Here is a 19,016-nt window from a genome sequence, read left to right on the forward strand (position 1 = left end):
TATAAGTGATGATAACTGTATACTGTGCGGCCAGGTCCTCCTATAAGTGATGATAACTGTATACTGTGCGGCCACGTCTTCCTATAAGTGATGATAACTGTATACTGTGCGGCCACGTCTTCTTATAAGTGATGATAACTGTATACTGTGCAGCCAGATCCTCCTATAAGTGATGATAACTGTATACTGTGAGGCCAGATCTTCCTATAAGTGATGATAACTGTATACTGTGGGCCCAGTTCCTCCTATAAGTGATGATAACTGTATACTGTGGGCCCAGTTCCTCCTATAAGTGATGATAATTGTATACTGTGCAGCCAGGTCCTCCTATAAGTGATGATAACTGTATACTGTGCGGCCAGGTCCTCCTATAAGTGATGATAACTGTATACTGTGCGGCCACGTCTTCCTATAAGTGATGATAACTGTATACTGTGCGGCCACGTCTTCTTATAAGTGATGATAACTGTATACTGTGCAGCCAGATCCTCCTATAAGTGATGATAACTGTATACTGTGAGGCCAGATCTTCCTATAAGTGATGATAACTGTATACTGTGGGCCCAGTTCCTCCTATAAGTGATGATAACTGTATACTGTGCAGCCACCTCTTCTTATAAGTGATGATAACTGTATACTGTGCGGCCAGATCCTCCTATAAGTGATGATAACTGTATACTGTGCGGCCAGATCCTCCTATAAGTGATGATAACTGTATACTGTGCGGCCAGGTCCTCCTATAAGTGATGATAACTGTATACTGTGCGGCCAGATCCTCCTATAAGTGATGATAACTGTATACTGTGAGGCCAGGTCCTCCTATAAGTGATGATAACTGTATACTGTGAGGCCAGATCCTCCTATAAGTGATGATAACTGTATACTGTGCGGCCAGGTCCTCCTATAAGTGATGATAACTGTATACTTGCTGCCAGGTCCTCCTATAAGTGATGATAACTGTATACTGTGCGGCCAGGTCCTCCTATAAGTGATGATAACTGTATACTGTGCTGCCAGGTCCTCCTATAAGTGATGATAACTGTATACTGTGCAGCCACGTCTTCTTATAAGTGATGATAACTGTATACTGTGCGGCCAGATCCTCCTATAAGTGATGATAACTGTATACTGTGCGGCCAGATCCTCCTATAAGTGATGATAACTGAATACTGTGCGGCCACATCTTCCTATAAGTGATGATAACTGTATACTGTGCAGCCACGTCTTCTTATAAGTGATGATAACTGTATACTGTGAGGCCAGATCCTCCTATAAGTGATGATAACTGTATACTGTGAGGCCAGATCCTCCTATAAGTGATGATAACTGTATAATGTGCGGCCAGGTCCTCCTATAAGTGATGATAACTGTATACTGTGCGGCCAGGTCCTCCTATAAGTGATGATAACTGTATACTGTGCGGCCAGGTCCTCCTATAAGTGATGATAACTGTATACTGTGCGGCCAGGTCCTCCTATAAGTGATGATAACTGTATACTGTGCGGCCAGGTCCTCATATAAGTGATGATAACTGTATACTGTGCGGCCAGGTCCTCCTATAAGTGATGATAACTGTATACTGTGCAGCCAGGTCCTCCTATAAGTGATGATAACTGTATACTGTGCGGCCAGGTCCTCCTATAAGTGATGATAACTGTATACTGTGCGGCCAGGTCCTCCTATAAGTGATGATAACTGTATACTGTGCGGCCAGGTCCTCCTATAAGTGATGATAACTGTATACTGTGCGGCCAGGTCCTCCTATAAGTGATGATAACTGTATACTGTGCGGCCACGTCTTCCTATAAGTGATGATAACTGTATACTGTGCGGCCACGTCTTCTTATAAGTGATGATAACTGTATACTGTGCAGCCAGATCCTCCTATAAGTGATGATAACTGTATACTGTGAGGCCAGATCTTCCTATAAGTGATGATAACTGTATACTGTGGGCCCAGTTCCTCCTATAAGTGATGATAACTGTATACTGTGGGCCCAGTTCCTCCTATAAGTGATGATAATTGTATACTGTGCAGCCAGGTCCTCCTATAAGTGATGATAACTGTATACTGTGCGGCCACGTCTTCCTATAAGTGATGATAACTGTATACTGTGCGGCCACGTCTTCTTATAAGTGATGATAACTGTATACTGTGCAGCCAGATCCTCCTATAAGTGATGATAACTGTATACTGTGAGGCCAGATCTTCCTATAAGTGATGATAACTGTATACTGTGGGCCCAGTTCCTCCTATAAGTGATGATAACTGTATACTGTGGGCCCAGTTCCTCCTATAAGTGATGATAATTGTATACTGTGCAGCCAGGTCCTCCTATAAGTGATGATAACTGTATACTGTGCGGCCACATCTTCCTATAAGTGATGATAACTGTATACTGTGCAGCCACGTCTTCTTATAAGTGATGATAACTGTATACTGTGCGGCCAGATCCTCCTATAAGTGATGATAACTCTATACTGTGCGGCCAGATCCTCCTATAAGTGATGATAACTGTATACTGTGCGGCCAGGTCCTCCTATAAGTGATGATAACTGTATACTGTGCGGCCAGATCCTCCTATAAGTGATGATAACTGTATACTGTGAGGCCAGGTCCTCCTATAAGTGATGATAACTGTATACTGTGAGGCCAGATCCTCCTATAAGTGATGATAACTGTATACTGTGCGGCCAGGTCCTCCTATAAGTGATGATAACTGTATACTTGCTGCCAGGTCCTCCTATAAGTGATGATAACTGTATACTGTGCGGCCAGGTCCTCCTATAAGTGATGATAACTGTATACTGTGCTGCCAGGTCCTCCTATAAGTGATGATAACTGTATACTGTGCAGCCACGTCTTCTTATAAGTGATGATAACTGTATACTGTGCGGCCAGATCCTCCTATAAGTGATGATAACTGTATACTGTGCGGCCAGATCCTCCTATAAGTGATGATAACTGTATACTGTGCGGCCAGGTCCTCCTATAAGTGATGATAACTGTATACTGTGCGGCCAGATCCTCCTATAAGTGATGATAACTGTATACTGTGAGGCCAGGTCCTCCTATAAGTGATGATAACTGTATACTGTGAGGCCAGATCCTCCTATAAGTGATGATAACTGTATACTGTGCGGCCAGGTCCTCCTATAAGTGATGATAACTGTATACTTGCTGCCAGGTCCTCCTATAAGTGATGATAACTGTATACTGTGCTGCCAGGTCCTCCTATAAGTGATGATAACTGTATACTGTGCAGCCACGTCTTCTTATAAGTGATGATAACTGTATACTGTGCGGCCAGATCCTCCTATAAGTGATGATAACTGTATACTGTGTGGCCAGATCCTCCTATAAGTGATGATAACTGTATACTGTGCGGCCAGGTCCTCCTATAAGTGATGATAACTGTATACTGTGCGGCCAGATCCTCCTATAAGTGATGATAACTGTATACTGTGAGGCCAGGTCCTCCTATAAGTGATGATAACTGTATACTGTGAGGCCAGATCCTCCTATAAGTGATGATAACTGTATACTTGCTGCCAGGTCCTCCTATAAGTGATGATAACTGTATACTGTGCTGCCAGGTCCTCCTATAAGTGATGATAACTGTATACTGTGCAGCCACGTCTTCTTATAAGTGATGATAACTGTATACTGTGCGGCCAGATCCTCCTATAAGTGATGATAACTGTATACTGTGCGGCCAGATCCTCCTATAAGTGATGATAACTGTATACTGTGCGGCCACATCTTCCTATAAGTGATGATAACTGTATACTGTGCAGCCACGTCTTCTTATAAGTGATGATAACTGTATACTGTGAGGCCAGATCCTCCTATAAGTGATGATAACTGTATACTGTGAGGCCAGATCCTCCTATAAGTGATGATAACTGTATAATGTGAGGCCAGGTCCTCCTATAAGTGATGATAACTGTATACTGTGCGGCCAGGTCCTCCTATAAGTGATGATAACTGTATACTGTGCGGCCAGGTCCTCCTATAAGTGATGATAACTGTATACTGTGCGGCCAGGTCCTCATATAAGTGATGATAACTGTATACTGTGCGGCCAGGTCCTCATATAAGTGATGATAACTGTATACTGTGCTGCCAGGTCCTCCTATAAGTGATGATAACTGTATACTGTGCGGCCAGGTCCTCCTATAAGTGATGATAACTGTATACTGTGCAGCCACGTCTTCCTATAAGTGATGATAACTGTATACTGTGCGGCCAGGTCCTCCTATAAGTGATGATAACTGTATACTGTGCTGCCAGGTCCTCCTATAAGTGATGATAACTGTATACTGTGAGGCCAGATCCTCCTATAAGTGATGATAACTGTATACTGTGCAGCCAGGTCCTCCTATAAGTGATGATAACTGTATACTGTGCGGCCAGGTCCTCCTATAAGTGATGATAACTGTATAATGTGCGGCCACGTCTTCCTATAAGTGATGATAACTGTATACTGTGCGGCCAGGTCCTCATATAAGTGATGATAACTGTATACTGTGCTGCCAGGTCCTCCTATAAGTGATGATAACTGTATACTGTGAGGCCAGATCCTCCTATAAGTGATGATAACTGTATACTGTGCAGCCAGGTCCTCCTATAAGTGATGATAACTGTATACTGTGAGGCCAGGTTCTCCTATAAGAGATGATAACTGTAAACTGTGCGGCCAGGTCCTCCTATAAGTGATGATAACTGTATACTGTGCGGCCAGGTCCTCATATAAGTGATGATAACTGTATACTGTGAGGCCACGTCTTCCTATAAGTGATGATAACTGTATACTGTGGGGCCAGGTCCTCCTATAAGTGATGATAACTGTCTACTGTGCAGCCAGGTCCTCCTATAAGTGATGATAACTGTCTACTGTGCCCCCAGGTCCTCCTATAAGTGATGATAACTGTATACTGTGCGGCCAGGTCCTCCTATAAGTGATCATAACTGTATACTGTGCAGCCAGGTCTTCCTATAAGTGATGAAAACTGTATACTGTGCAGCCACGTCTTCCTATAAGTGATGATAACTGTATACTGTGCGGCCAGATCCTCCTACAAGTGATGATAACTGTATACTCTGCTGCCAGGTCCTCCTATAAGTGATGATAACTGTATACTGTGCGGCCAGGTCCTCCTATAAGTGATGATAACTGTATACTGTGCGGCCAGGTCCTCATATAAGTGATGATAACTGTATACTGTGTGGCCAGGTCCTCCTATAAGTGATGATAACTGTATACTGTGCGGCTAGGTCCTCCTATAAGTGATGATAACTGTATACTGTGAGGCCAGGTCCTCCTATAAGTGATGATAACTGTATACTGTGCGGCCAGGTCCTCCTATAAGTGATGATAACTGTATACTGTGAGGCCAGGTCCTCCTATAAGTGATGATAACTGTATACTGTGCGGCCACGTCTTCCTATAAGTGATGATAACTGTATACTGTGAGGCCAGGTCCTCCTATAAGTGATGATAACTGTATACTGTGCGGCCACGTCTTCCTATAAGTGATGATAACTGTATACTGTGAGGCCAGGTCCTCCTATAAGTGATGATAACTGTATACTGTGCAGCCACGTCTTCTTATAAGTGATGATAACTGTATACTGTGCGGCCAGGTCCTCCTATAAGTGATGATAACTGTATACTGTGAGGCCACGTCTTCCTATAAGTGATGATAACTGTATACTGTGCGGCCAGGTCCTCCTATAAGTGATGATAACTGTATACTGTGCGGCTAGGTCCTCCTATAAGTGATGATAACTGTATACTGTGAGGCCAGGTCCTCCTATAAGTGATGATAACTGTATACTGTGCGGCCAGGTCCTCCTATAAGTGATGATAACTGTATACTGTGAGGCCAGGTCCTCCTATAAGTGATGATAACTGTATACTGTGCGGCCACGTCTTCCTATAAGTGATGATAACTGTATACTGTGAGGCCAGGTCCTCCTATAAGTGATGATAACTGTATACTGTGCGGCCAGGTCCTCCTATAAGTGATGATAACTGTATACTGTGAGGCCACTTCTTCCTATAAGTGATGATAACTGTGTACTGTGCTGCTGAGCATCCCCTCTGAGTGGTAAGCGGTTGAATCCTCCTTGAGTTTTTGCTTTTCACCAATTTCCTTGCACATCAGTCGTCAGGTGCCAGGATGTCCCCTTCCCACCGAGAAGGAGGGTCACCTGCATCTGCTTTCCTCTGCACCCCGAGGAGAGTGCTCAGGGTCGAGAGATTACGCCATCCTGGAACTTGGGTAGTCGGCATCCAAATGGCCTTCATGGGTCATTGAGTTTCCCGCCATCTCAGAGGGGGGTGCTGAGGGGCTGGCATGGGGAGGAGCCTTCGTTAGCACATCTTAAAATCTTGAACGGGGGTTACAAGACCCAACGTTTCATTCCAAACACGAGCCGTTTAGTCTTCTCCCCACGTTCATTTGGGAAATGACAATTGTGCTCCATCTGTGCTAGGGGACCACATCCTTTTGTGCACACACTCAGTCTGTTTTTCATTGAACACTTTGCACCGCACTCATTTAAGGAAGGTCCTGTGTGCATCCCTCAGGAAGTGAGATGAAAGAAAGGCTCACCCCATCCTTGCTCAGAAGACGCTGCAAAGAGTGGGAAAAGCAAAAAGAAACCACTTCAAAGTTACAAGTCATATTGAGTGTTTACTCTTTTCTGGGGACAGTTGATCTGTTCCCGAAACGGCCAACTAATAAACTGTGTTAATAATAAAAATACTCAGTGCTTGTGCTGGGTGTCTGCAGGCGGAGGTGTCCTGGACGGCACAGACACGGATGCTGGAGGCTCAGAACCTGGCCTGCGGGGCAGTGCGCACCGAAGGCACCCACCGAAGGCACCCACCAAAGGCACCGCGGGGAAGCCCACGCTAAAGTGGCAGTGAGGGATTCTAGAAGATGTGGCCTCGTGCTGGGGCTGACTGGCAGACCCTGAAGGACAGATGAATGAGCACTCCGACACGTTTCTGAGAAAGACAAGCTAAGGCGCTAGTAGGCATTAGGAGCCAAAAAGGCCTCGACTGCTGGCCTCCTTAGGTCTTTATTGTCCCAACAGCGTGACCTAAAACTAACCTCTACCAGGGGTGGGAAAACTTTTTGACTCAAGGGCCACAATGGGTTCTTAAACTGGACCGGAGGGCCCGAACAAAAGCATGGATGGAGTGTTTGTGTGAACTAATATAAATTCAAAGTAAAGGAGCAGAGTGGAGAGCAAGAGAATCCTCTGCTCTTTCGGCTCCGCGGGCCGGATAGAACAGCCGAATGGGCCGGATCCGGCCCGCGGGCCGTAGTTTGCCCACGGCTGCATCTAGAAAATCAGCAGGGTGAGCTCTGAGGGTGAGCGGTCAGAGGCCGCAGCTGCACCTGCCCCCGCCCCCACCCCCACCCCCCACCCCCCCGCTCCCACCACATTTGATGCAGACACTTCGCATTTGTACTCTCAGCCTCTCAGGTGCCCACCTCAAAAGCATGCTCAGTGTCTTTTCTTCAAAACATTTAGTTTCCACCTTTATTCTACCATTTAGGGCCACAGCAGTCATTCTAAGGACCTGTTTGGTGTTCTCTTCCTTCCAGGTGCCATCAGGCCCCTGGGTTTTCTTCTTTAAAAAAAAATGTGCCGATTGTCCCTCTGCTCCTTCCCACTGCTGTCAGGTCCTTTCACCTGCACCTGTGACCCATCCTGGTGGCTGAGTGACACCATTGTTGTCTGTGAGCCTCAGGCACAGCGCTCCTATGGCCAGAAGGTACTGCTGGAGGCGGAACTCAGCGAGCACCCTCCCTGCTCTGGTCCACAGGAAACTGCCTCCCACACACCCACACGTCAGGGGTCCACACTCCACTGCACACTCCTTTAGCTGGTGGATCTGATGCACAGGACGCGCCCGTGTGAGCCCTGCCCCACAAGTTAACCACAGACAAACCTCACACCCTCCTCCTGGGACACATCAGATGCCCAGTAACCATTGGTTGAAATAATGTACCAACAAACAGCAAAACACTAAGCGACTCTGAAAAGCTGTGATCACAGGATGCTGTGCGCACATGGACGGCAGGGAGACCCGAGAGGGGAACTCCCTGGCTCCTAACCTCTCGCCTGCCTGCCCCTAACCACTTTGCCTGCCTGCCTCATCACCCCTAACCACTCTGCCTGCCTGCCTGATCACCTCTAACTGCTCACCTGCCTGCCTGACCGCCCCTACCAGCCTCTGCCTGCCTGATCACCCATAACCACTCTGCCTGCCTGATCACCCCTAACTGCTCATCTGCCTACTTGATTGCCCCTAACCACCTCTGCCTTGGCCCCCACCATCAAAGCTTCATCCAGAAGGACGTCAGGAATGACGTCCGGAAAGTCGTTTGGCTGTCTGGGCTAATTAGCATATTATGCTTTTATTGTTATAGATTATTATAGATTTACTGTGGAGATGATTCCCTTCAACTGGTTTGTAAATTGAATAAAAGTATAAAATAAATATTGTACTTATTTTAATCTATGGAGAAAAATTTATACTAACCCAACCTTGAGACTTCCTGTCACCAAGACAAGCTGGCTGAGACTGTGGCTGAGACAAGGTGGCAATTCAGAGAGCAGATAGCATACTGACAACATGACCAACCAGGAGTTTGAAAGAAGGGGCTGAAGAGAGAGGCTGACAGCTATAAATTCCAGCCTCATTACTCACAACATGCGGCCTTAGGTAACATACCTCTGTCTTGATTTATTCAAAAATAATAGTAACTGCCTATTATGGTACCTGAGTGGATTAACTGAGAAAATGGATGTAAAATTAATAGGTACTCAAAAATATTATTTAATATTAGTATGAATTTACATTAATACTTATTTTAGTTTTAATATTTGTATTAGTAATAATATTGCATAGCAAGAATGTTGCAGCATTATGCATTTTTTAAACATTAGAATTTTAAAATTTCCTTTCAAGTAGAAAATGACTACCAAAGCTTTTAAATTCTTAATAATTTGAATATATTTTTCTACATGTTAAAAATATAAGCATCTTTAAGAAACTAAGACATAATCTTTAATGTTTTCTCCCAAATTATAATTTGTCAAATATTCCCTTGAAAATAAATATGGACTCATAAAATTGATATCCATAAAGTTTGCATACATTGACATAAATGCTTGCATTATGCTGTCTTATGAAAGAATTTAGTGAGACTTATTACAGAGACTATTTGAACCAAAAATTCAAAGCTAATTAGAAGCATGAAAAAGTTAAATTAATTTAAAAAGTTCTTTAGACGATTAGAAAAGAAGTCTGGTGAGAGGGCCTTGAACAGAAAGGGGGGACTGAGCTGCCTCTGTGGGTGCATTAGGTTGGCCACAGGCCTGCGTGGGAACTCAGAGGGGACCCTGCCGTTGGGGAGCGACTCCAGGTCGGGCAGGGAGTTCTTGAAAGGCAAGAGGGGGAGCGGCAATTGCTGTGCGTGCAAGCCTGCTCTGAAGGTAGATGACAACACGTAGCACCTGATGGAGCAGCGCGGAGGTGAGCGGCACTGACTCCACACAGTGGGAAATCCATGCATTACTCTCAACGCCCCCAGATTTAACTACTAATAGCCCAAAATATGAAGCTGATTCACATGTGTTTTATATGTTACTTGTATCATATTCTTACATTATATTTTAATTATCCTCTGTACTCTCACAATAAAATAAGCTAGAGAAAAAATGTTTTTAAGAAAATCATAGGGAAGAGAAAATAAATTTATGGTATTTATTGAAAAAATTGTGTATAAGTAACTGGCCCAGTTTACACCTGTGTTGTTCAAGCCCAACTGCATAAGCAGAGAGGAAAACACTCAAAAAGTTAACGAGGGTCATGTATGGGAGAAATTATATAAAATCGTGCCCTAGAGTCAAAACACTATGGTTTTCTTTAATCTGACAGAACTTCAAGTTAAATAAGCTACCAAAGAAGTAACAAAGAACCAAACTGGTAAAAATTATCAATAAAAGATAAATTTGGTAATAAAGTATGTATGATGTGCGTTATGCATATAAAGACAAATCAATAAGGAATTTAAGGTAGTGACTAGTTTAGCTGTGTTTGTTCAAACGGCCACACATGAAGGCGATGGAGAAGCAGGTAAGTGCTGCAAACGACTAACTGGCGACAGCGAGGCGTGCTGATGCAGCGTCTTCCCCACTAGCTTTCTCGTGATGCCTGGGTGGCAGTGAACACAACCTACGTCATGGGGAAGCACGGGACTTGGTTGGAAAGTCTGTAAGGAGGATTCTCCTGAGGTCAGGGCCTCTGAGGGGACCTTGCCGAAGGCGGCAGCCCCTGCCTTGACTTTTCCAAACAAGTCCGATCCCCCGGGTGTTCTGCTAGAATCTCTGTTTAGCCTTTGAAGACCCGACCTTGTAGGAGCATGTGCTTTCTCAAGGATGCTTACCTGCTGATTGTGTCTAGAGGCTAATTTTAGTTCAAGCTGTTGTGACAATAAAAGCCTAAGAAGGCAGGCGAACAGGACTGCTTCTTACTTCTAAAGTAAAACAGCCCCTTAGCCTCTCTTTCACAGAAACGTGTGTCAGAGCAATCATTCGTCCGTCGCTCAGGTCTGCTGGTCAGCTCCTTCAGTACCTCTGTGGGTTTGTTGGTATCCTCACTGTCACTGTGACAGTTAGTTCACAAATTGTTGGCATGGCTGTAAACAGTACTAGACTATTATGCATAGCAAAAATACCTACAAAAGGAAGTAACTATAAAACATAAAACATGAGTGACTCCTTAAAAAAACTTACAAAATCTAACAAATTTAAAGAGCCATCCTGAATCTTTGCACAAATGAGAAAAAGCTAAGAGAGTGTGAGTGCCCTTTAATCCAGGGGAGTATATTCAAGCATCTGTTTTAAGTAGGTGGTGAACAACAGGCCAAGTAGGCATCCTTCCTCAAGAACCAACTCAAAGAATTCTTTTGTTTGCTTCTTTGTTTTGTCTGACAAATTTCCCCTCCCAACTCCCTGTCCCACTATCCATCTTTTCAGGAAAAAGGAAGAGTTGTTATTGACGTGAGGAACAGAATGTGACAAAATAATTCATTGTCTCCATGGCAGCTTTCTCCACTGTAAACTCAGTTCTAAATGATATTTCATTTATTGTTCCAAATGCAGATTCTAAAATAATGCTAGGGACTCAGAAGGCATTTTAGTAGCTTTGAGAACAAAAGAATGAATGAACGGCGGTTCAAGTAATTCACTCCATTGTTATTTCCAGAGCAGGTAGGAAGGTGGAAGTTTTATTTATATCAGAATTTCTTATTTTGAAAAGACAAGCTTCAAACACAAGTACCCATATTCCTGAACAAATCATCTTCAATTGTGAAAAACACAACAAAACCCAGATTTTTCTTTGATGTCTAGTATTCTAAACCCTCAAACAAGGCTCCTGCTCCTCAGCCTTGGTTTATTGCACCTGCATAGTGAGGCTGTGACTAGCCACACATCAGCTGTGTGGCCCAGGATTCACATGGATGGAGACAAGCGGAGCCCTGGACAGGGACGATCAAGAACACAGCTGTCTCCAAGGAGCAGTACTCGCGAGGCTCCATGCCTACATGATCACATGCAGCATCTCCTAAAAATGTGCTGGGAGTCTAGTGACAAACGTGCCTATGATTTAACGCTAACTTGTTCTCAGCAGCTGATGGACCATCTTCCAGTTCAAAAGCCAGCTTGTGGCTCTACCTGAGACGTTGATGAGTACGGACGAAGTAACAGAAGGTTACCCTGTTTTGGTTAAAGTGTTCTTTCTATTACTTTTCTATTAAAGAGACCACAGCCCCCAAATGGCATCCCTTGGGCTCAAGGCCATGAGACCAAACCTGGGTTTAGATTTAATACGCGACCTAACTGCTCTTTCAGCCGTTCCCCCAGCTTCGCCCCCATGGCTGGGGCTGGGCCTCCCAGTCACCTCCCGGAGGACCGTCAGGTGGGGAAATGTCCGTGGGGAGGTGTCCCGTGGGGAGATGTCCGTGGGGAGATGTCCGTGGGGAGATGTCCGTGGGGAGGTGTCCCGTGGGGAGATGTCCGTGGGGAGATGTCCGTGGGGAGATGTCCGTGGGGAGATGTCCGTGGGGAGGTGTCCCGTGGGGAGATGTCCGTGGGGAGATGTCCGTGGGGAGATGTCCGTGGGGAGATGTCCGTGGGGAGGTGTCCCGTGGGGAGATGTCCGTGGGGAGATGTCCGTGGGGAGATGTCCGTGGGGAGATGTCCGTGGGGAGGTGTCCCGTGGGGAGATGTCCGTGGGGAGATGTCCGTGGGGAGGTGTCCGTGGGGAGGTGTCCCTTGGGGAAATGTCCGTGGGGAGGTGTCCATGGGGAGATGTCCGTGGGGAGATGTCCGTGGGGAGATGTCCGTGGGGAGATGTCCGTGGGGAGGTGTCCCGTGGGGAGATGTCCGTGGGGAGGTGTCCCGTGGGGAGGTGTTGCGTGGGGAGATGTCCGTGGGGAGGTGTCCCGTGGGGAGGTGTCCCATGGGGAGGTGTCCTGTGGGGAGATGTCCGTGGGAGGTGTTGCGTGGGGAGGTGTCCCGTGGGGAGATGTCCGTGGGGAGGTGTCCCTTGGGGAGATGTCCGTGGGGAGATGTCCATGGGGAGATGTCCGTGGGGAGATGTCCGTGGGGAGATGTCCGTGGGGAGATGTCCGTGGGGAGGTGTCCCGTGGGGAGATGTCCGTGGGGAGGTGTCCCTTGGGGAGATGTCCGTGGGGAGATGTCCGTGGGGAGATGTCCGTGGGGAGGTGTCCCTTGGGGAGATGTCCGTGGGGAGATGTCCGTGGGGAGATGTCCGTGGGGAGGTGTTGCGTGGGGAGATGTCCGTGGGGAGGTGTCCCGTGGGGAGGTGTCCCTTGGGGAGGTGTCCCTTGGGGAGAAGTCCCATGGGGAGATGAGGAGATGTCCCTTGGGGAGATGTCCGTGGGGAGGTTTCTCATGGGGAGATGTCCCTTGGGGAGATGTCCGTGGGGAGATGACCATGGAGAGTTGTCTGTGGGGAGATGTCCGTGAGGAGGGGTCCCTCGGGGAGAGTTAGGCAGCGGGTCAGGAAGGGAAGACACAGGATGCCCAGGAGACGTGGCAGCAGCAGACCAGCTGGAAGTGGCGGGGCTACCTTCACCTCCACCATGGCCTCTGGGGGTCAGTGGGTGGGGGTGCTGAGGTAAGGGTCAGCGGGTGGGGGTCCTGAGGTAAAGGTCAGCGTGTGGGGGTGCTGAGATAAGGGTCAGTGGGTAGGGGTGCTGAGGTAAAGGTCAGCGGGTGGGGGTCCTGAGGTAAGGGTCAGCGTGTGGGGGTGCTGAGGTAAGGGTCAGTGGGTAGGGGTGCTGAGGTAAGGGTCAGCGGGGGGGTCCTGAGGTAAGGGTCAGCGGGTAGGGGTGCTGAGGTAAGGGTCAGCGGGTGGGGGTGCTGAGGTAAGGGTCAGCGGGTGGGGGTGATGAGGTAAGGGTCAGCGGGGGGGTCCTGAGGTAAGGGTCAGCGGGTAGGGGTGCTGAGGTAAGGGTCAGCGGGTGGGGGTGCTGAGGTAAGGGTCAGCGGGTGGGGGTCCTGAGGTAAGGGTCAGCGGGTGGGGGTGCTGAGGTAAGGGTCAGCGGGTAGGGGTGCTGAGGTAAGGGTCAGCGGGTGGGGGTGCTGAGGTAAGGGTCAGCGGGGGGGTGCTGAGGTAAGGGTCAGCGGGTGGGGTCCTGAGGTAAGGGTCAGCGAGTGGGGTGCTGAGATAAGGGTCAGCGGGTAGGGGTGCTGAGGTAAGGGTCAGCAGGTGGGGTGCTGAGGTAAGGGTCAGCGGGTAGGGGTGCTGAGGTAAGGGTCAGCGGGTAGGGGTGCTGAGGTAAGGGTCAGCGGGTGGGGGTGATGAGGTAAGGGTCAGCGGGAGGGGGTCTGAGGTAAGGGTCAGCTGGAGGGGGTCTGAGGTAAGGGTCAGCGGGAGGGGGTCTGAGGTAAGGGTCAGCGGGAGGGGGTCTGAGGTAAGGTTCAGTGGGTGGGGTGCTGAGGTAAGGGTCAGCGGGTGGGGTCTGAGGTAAGGGTCAGCGGGAGGGGGTCTGAGGTAAGGTTCAGCGGGTGGGGGTCTGAGGTAAGGGTCAGCGGGTGGGGTCTGAGGTAAGGGTCAACGGGAGGGGGTCTGAGGTAAGGTTCAGCGGGTGGGGGTCTGAGGTAAGGGTCAGCGGGTGGGGTCTGAGGTAAGGGTCAGCGGGTAGGGGTGCTGAGGTAAGGGTCAGCGGGTAGGGGTGCTGAGGTAAGGGTCAGCGGGTAGGGGTGCTGAGGTAAGGGTCAGCGGGTAGGGGTGCTGAGGTAAGGGTCAGCAGGTGGGGTGCTGAGGTAAGGGTCAGCGGGTGGGGGTGATGAGGTAAGGGTCAGCGGGTGGGGGTCCTGAGGTAAGGGTCAGCGGGTAGGGGAGATGAGGTAAGGGTCAGCGGGAGGGGGTCTGAGGTAAGGGTCAGCTGGAGGGGGTCTGAGGTAAGGGTCAGCGGGAGGGGGTCTGAGGTAAGGGTCAGCTGGAGGGGGTCTGAGGTAAGGGTCAGCGGGAGGGGGTCTGAGGTAAGGGTCAGCGGGAGGGGGTCTGAGGTAAGGGTCAGCGGGAGGGGGTCTGAGGTAAGGGTCAGCGGGTGGGGTCTGAGGTAAGGGTCAGCGGGAGGGGGTCTGAGGTAAGGTTCAGCGGGTGGGGGTCTGAGGTAAGGGTCAGCGGGTGGGGTCTGAGGTAAGGGTCAGCGGGAGGGGGTCTGAGGTAAGGTTCAGTGGGTGGGGTGCTGAGGTAAGGGTCAGCGGGTGGGGGTCTGAGGTAAGGGTCAGCGGGAGGGGGTCTGAGGTAAGGGTCAGCGGGAGGGGGTCTGAGGTAAGGGTCAGTGGGTGGGGTGCTGAGGTAAGGGTCAGCGGGTGGGGTCTGAGGTAAGGGTCAGCAGGTGGGGGTGATGAGGTAAGGGTCAGCGGGTGGGGTGCTGAGGTAAGGGTCAGCGGGTGGGGTGCTGAGGGCCGGCCCCCTTCCTCCCTGGCCCACAGCCACGCAGCTCCTGGGGGCCGGCAGGCCTTGCCCAGCAGCGCGGAATGCAGAGTGGGAAGGAGAAGCGAGGCCTGTGCGAATCCGCGAGGAAATGTACCTGGGAAGCGGTCATGGGTGGACGGGAGGCCCAGGAGGTAATAGGGCTCATCACCACCCGGAAGTGACAGCAAGAGTGGAGGCCTCGGACCCCTCCGGGGACTCGCTTCCCAGGCCCGAGGCCGGCGCTGCTGTCCGAGGGGCGGTCCGGGAGCCCTGGTGCGCTTGGCGGGGAGGGGGAGCAGGTGCTGTTCTAATCCGCAGGCCCTTTGAGAACCTGGTGGGGGCTTCCAGTGCGCCTTACTCAGGCGCTTCTCCGTGGCCCTGAAAGTGGCCAGACACACACACACACACACACACACACACACACACACACACACACACGTGCGCACCGACACACCGCGCATGGAGGCGTCAGGAACACACAGGTGACCACTGGAGTGAGGAGGGGTGAGGCCACCTGGAGGAAGAGAGGAAGCCCAGGTCACCGCACAGACTCCTTCCTGTGAATAAGGGGAGCTGGCGAAGGAGCCCAGGAAAAACTGAAAAGCAAGTGCGTGGGGGGCAGGGGGGCCTCCTCCTATCTCAGGGCAGAACTCACTGGGGAAGGAGCCGCTCAGGTATGCAGTCAGGCCACAGGGTCCAGAGCTGCGCTGCGCACCTGGCCTCCCGGGCCCTGGGACCTGGAGACGGGGAATAATGGTGCCTTTGCTAGAGTAGTTTCCTCGGTGTCCTGGGGCGAAGACCGATGTAAGATGTGAGGGACCAGGAGAGAGGAGGAGAGGGGATGGAAGAGGAGGGGAGGGGAGGGGAGGGGTGTGGGGAGAAGGGGAGGGAAGTGGGGAAGAGGGGAGGGGAGTGGGGAAGAGGGGAGGGGTGAGGAGGGGAGGGAACTTTATGTCTAGAGTTCTTATCTCACTGTCACTCATTTTCTTAGTGACGGGGAAATTAGAGGTAGATGTCACACTCTTCAGCTCTATTACCATGAACTTCCTTCTCCCTGCCTCCTCTCTTTCCATCCATTGGGATGAGGCAATAGCAGGAATACCGAGACTGTGAGGTGTTCCACTAACATAAACCATGTCTGACTCTCAAAATCAGTCCAAAAACGTTCCCGACTTCCTATAGTTCCAACACTCAATGGTTGAGTCGTGTTTAATAACAGGAGAAGTGTCAAGTGAGGTCTAAAATATTTTTGTGACTTAAATCAGTAGTGAAGGCTATGGAAATACAAACTGGTCTGTTTCCCACATCCCAGTCCACACGTTTTAGAGAGAATGCACACTACCCACCCAGGATTGACCAGCTCGCTTAGGTAACCTCAGTGCCCTCAAGCACAATCAGGAACCTTGCTTTTGTCTGCAAATAAAACAAGAAGAGGCTGAAGTGCTGAGCTGGGAGCAAGTTTAGAATGACATGACTTTGTTTTTATATTTTAATTATAGTTGACATTCAGTATCTATTTATATACTAATATAAACTAATTCGGTATCTATTTATATACTAATATACTCACTAATATAACCCTAATACACAAATTGATCGAATGACAGAACAACCAGTGGGACGACCAGTCACTATGATGCACACTGATTACCAGGGGCAGACACTTAATGCAGGCCCTGACCGGCAGGGGTGAGGGTGGGGCTGGCGAGCAGGTAGCACCAGGCCAGCCAAGGCAGGTGCAAGCCGGATCACCCTGCAGAGCAGCCCTGATTGCTGGCCAGGCCTAGGCACCCTACTCGGGCATGAACTTTATGCCCCGGGCCTCTAGTTACCTTATAATAGTTTCAGGTGTACAACGTAGTGTTCAGAATTTCTATAATTTATGAAGAATGACATGCTAAGGTTACAACTCCAGTTGCTAATTTTCCAGAGCTTTGTCTAAGCTTTCCCACCCACAGAATAGATTTCTTTAGCAGAAGACTCACACAAAGACATTTATATCAGATACCTATTACCCAGGCCCTCCACACGCAGTTGTAGATCTCTGAATATTTGAAAAACACAGAGGATTTACTTCCCAGTTGGTAGTCATGACCGTAAATGACTTATTAAAAACAGACCATATATTCTTTAGCATTATTTTCAAGGGGTGCTTCATTGTAGCACATTAACATGATTGAGCGATTTGACATTGGGGGAGGAGGAAGCACAGCACGCTTCAAGCTAAAATACGTGCTCTCTTTCGATTTTTCTTTTCTGGAAAGCTCTTCCACCAGTCACACCCAGGCCACCAGCTCCTAGTCATCAAGCATGTCTGCAGATAGGGAGCCCAATGGGATGTGTTCTCTAGAACCTCAGAGTGAGGCCAGTGGCCGAGCAGAGCCCCGACTTGTCTGGAGGCTCTCAAGGTCCAGTGCTGGCCGGTGCTCAATGATGATTCAGCTTCCCAGACACAGGAGCAGCCTGGCCTGTTCCACTGGACAGCTCAGCCCTGGCCCCACTTCAAAATCCATTGTTTACTTGATGTACAATAAAAACCATTATTTCTTGTGAATAGTTTTCTGACAAGAACAGTTCTGTCATCTCCAAATGCAGCCCCACATGCTGCTCCTTTAGTCAAAATACACCTGGAATTTATAAGATGTGATCAACCAAGTTCACCCCAATAAATTTAATTAAAACGTTTTTAAAAATTAAAAAAACAACACACAAGCCACTTCTTCTTGTCCCAGGAGCTGCCTATCCATCTCCATCCAGCGGCGGCTCCTCCTTCCCGGACGTGGAGAAGCCCGAGCACCACACGTTCCACATGACCTACTAGATTCTAGTAACTAGAAGCTTCCATACGAGAGGGACGGAGAGCAGACAGTGTGCACGCCCTGAGTGTGTGTCCCTGTTCACTAGAGAGTCACAGCCACAGCTGTTCCTCACAAACACATCTGCTGACCGCCTTGATCTGGAGCCATGTTATGAGTTAATTTCTTTTCTTACTGAATTTATTGGGGTGACACAAGTTAACAAAATAATACCAGTTTCGGGTGCCCCATTCTACCACATGTCAACTGTACAGGGCATGGCGTGCTCACCACCCGAGTAGGTCTCCGCCATCACCACTTAATCCCTCTCGCTGCCCCTCTCAACTGCTGACGTGACAGCCCCTGCTGGTGGGTATTTCCACAGAGTGAATGGGTAAGAGGCAGAGGGAGCCCCCCAGCCTGTGTCCGGGCCCGGCTCCCTGAGCCTCCACCACCATGGAGTGCGAGGCCGGCTCAGGCTGAGGCTGCTGTGTGGGTGTCACCCCCTTGGGTTAGCCTGTCCTGCTGAGGAGCCTTGAGTCATTTCCACTCTCATCTGTGTGTGAATTAGAGCTGTGAGACACTAGGCTGAAGGCAAAATGCCAGTCGTGAATTTTCCAGGTGATGTCCTCCTGTGAGGCTTCCTGAGGGTGGAGCTGCCTTCCCGGGCCAGCCCAGGGCACACTGCAGGCAGGAGCTGTCCTAGATACACTGCAGGCAGGAGCTGTCCTAGGTACACTGCAGGCGGGAGCTGTCCTAGACACACTGCAGGCGGGAGCCGTCCTAGATACACTGCAGGCGGGAGCCGTCCTAGATACACTGCAGGCGGGAGCCGTCCTAGATACACTGCAGGCGGGAGCCGTCCTAGATACACTGCAGGCGGGAGCCGTCCTGGACACACTGCAGGCGGGAGCCGTCCTGGACACACTGCAGGCGGGAGCTGTCCTAGACACACTGCAGGCGGGAGCTGTCCTGGACACACTGCAGGCGGGAGCCGTCCTGGACACACTGCAGGCGGGAGCCGTCCTGGACACACTGCAGGCGGGAGCTGTCCTAGACACACTGCAGGCGGGAGCCGTCCTGGACACACTGCAGGCGGGAGCCGTCCTGGACACACTGCAGGCGGGAGCCGTCCTGGACACACTGCAGGCGGGAGCCGTCCTGGACACACTGC

The sequence above is a fragment of the Plecotus auritus genome, assembly GCF_963455305.1.
Source record: "Plecotus auritus genome assembly, chromosome: 11".
NCBI classification, from domain to species: domain Eukaryota; kingdom Metazoa; phylum Chordata; class Mammalia; order Chiroptera; family Vespertilionidae; genus Plecotus; species Plecotus auritus.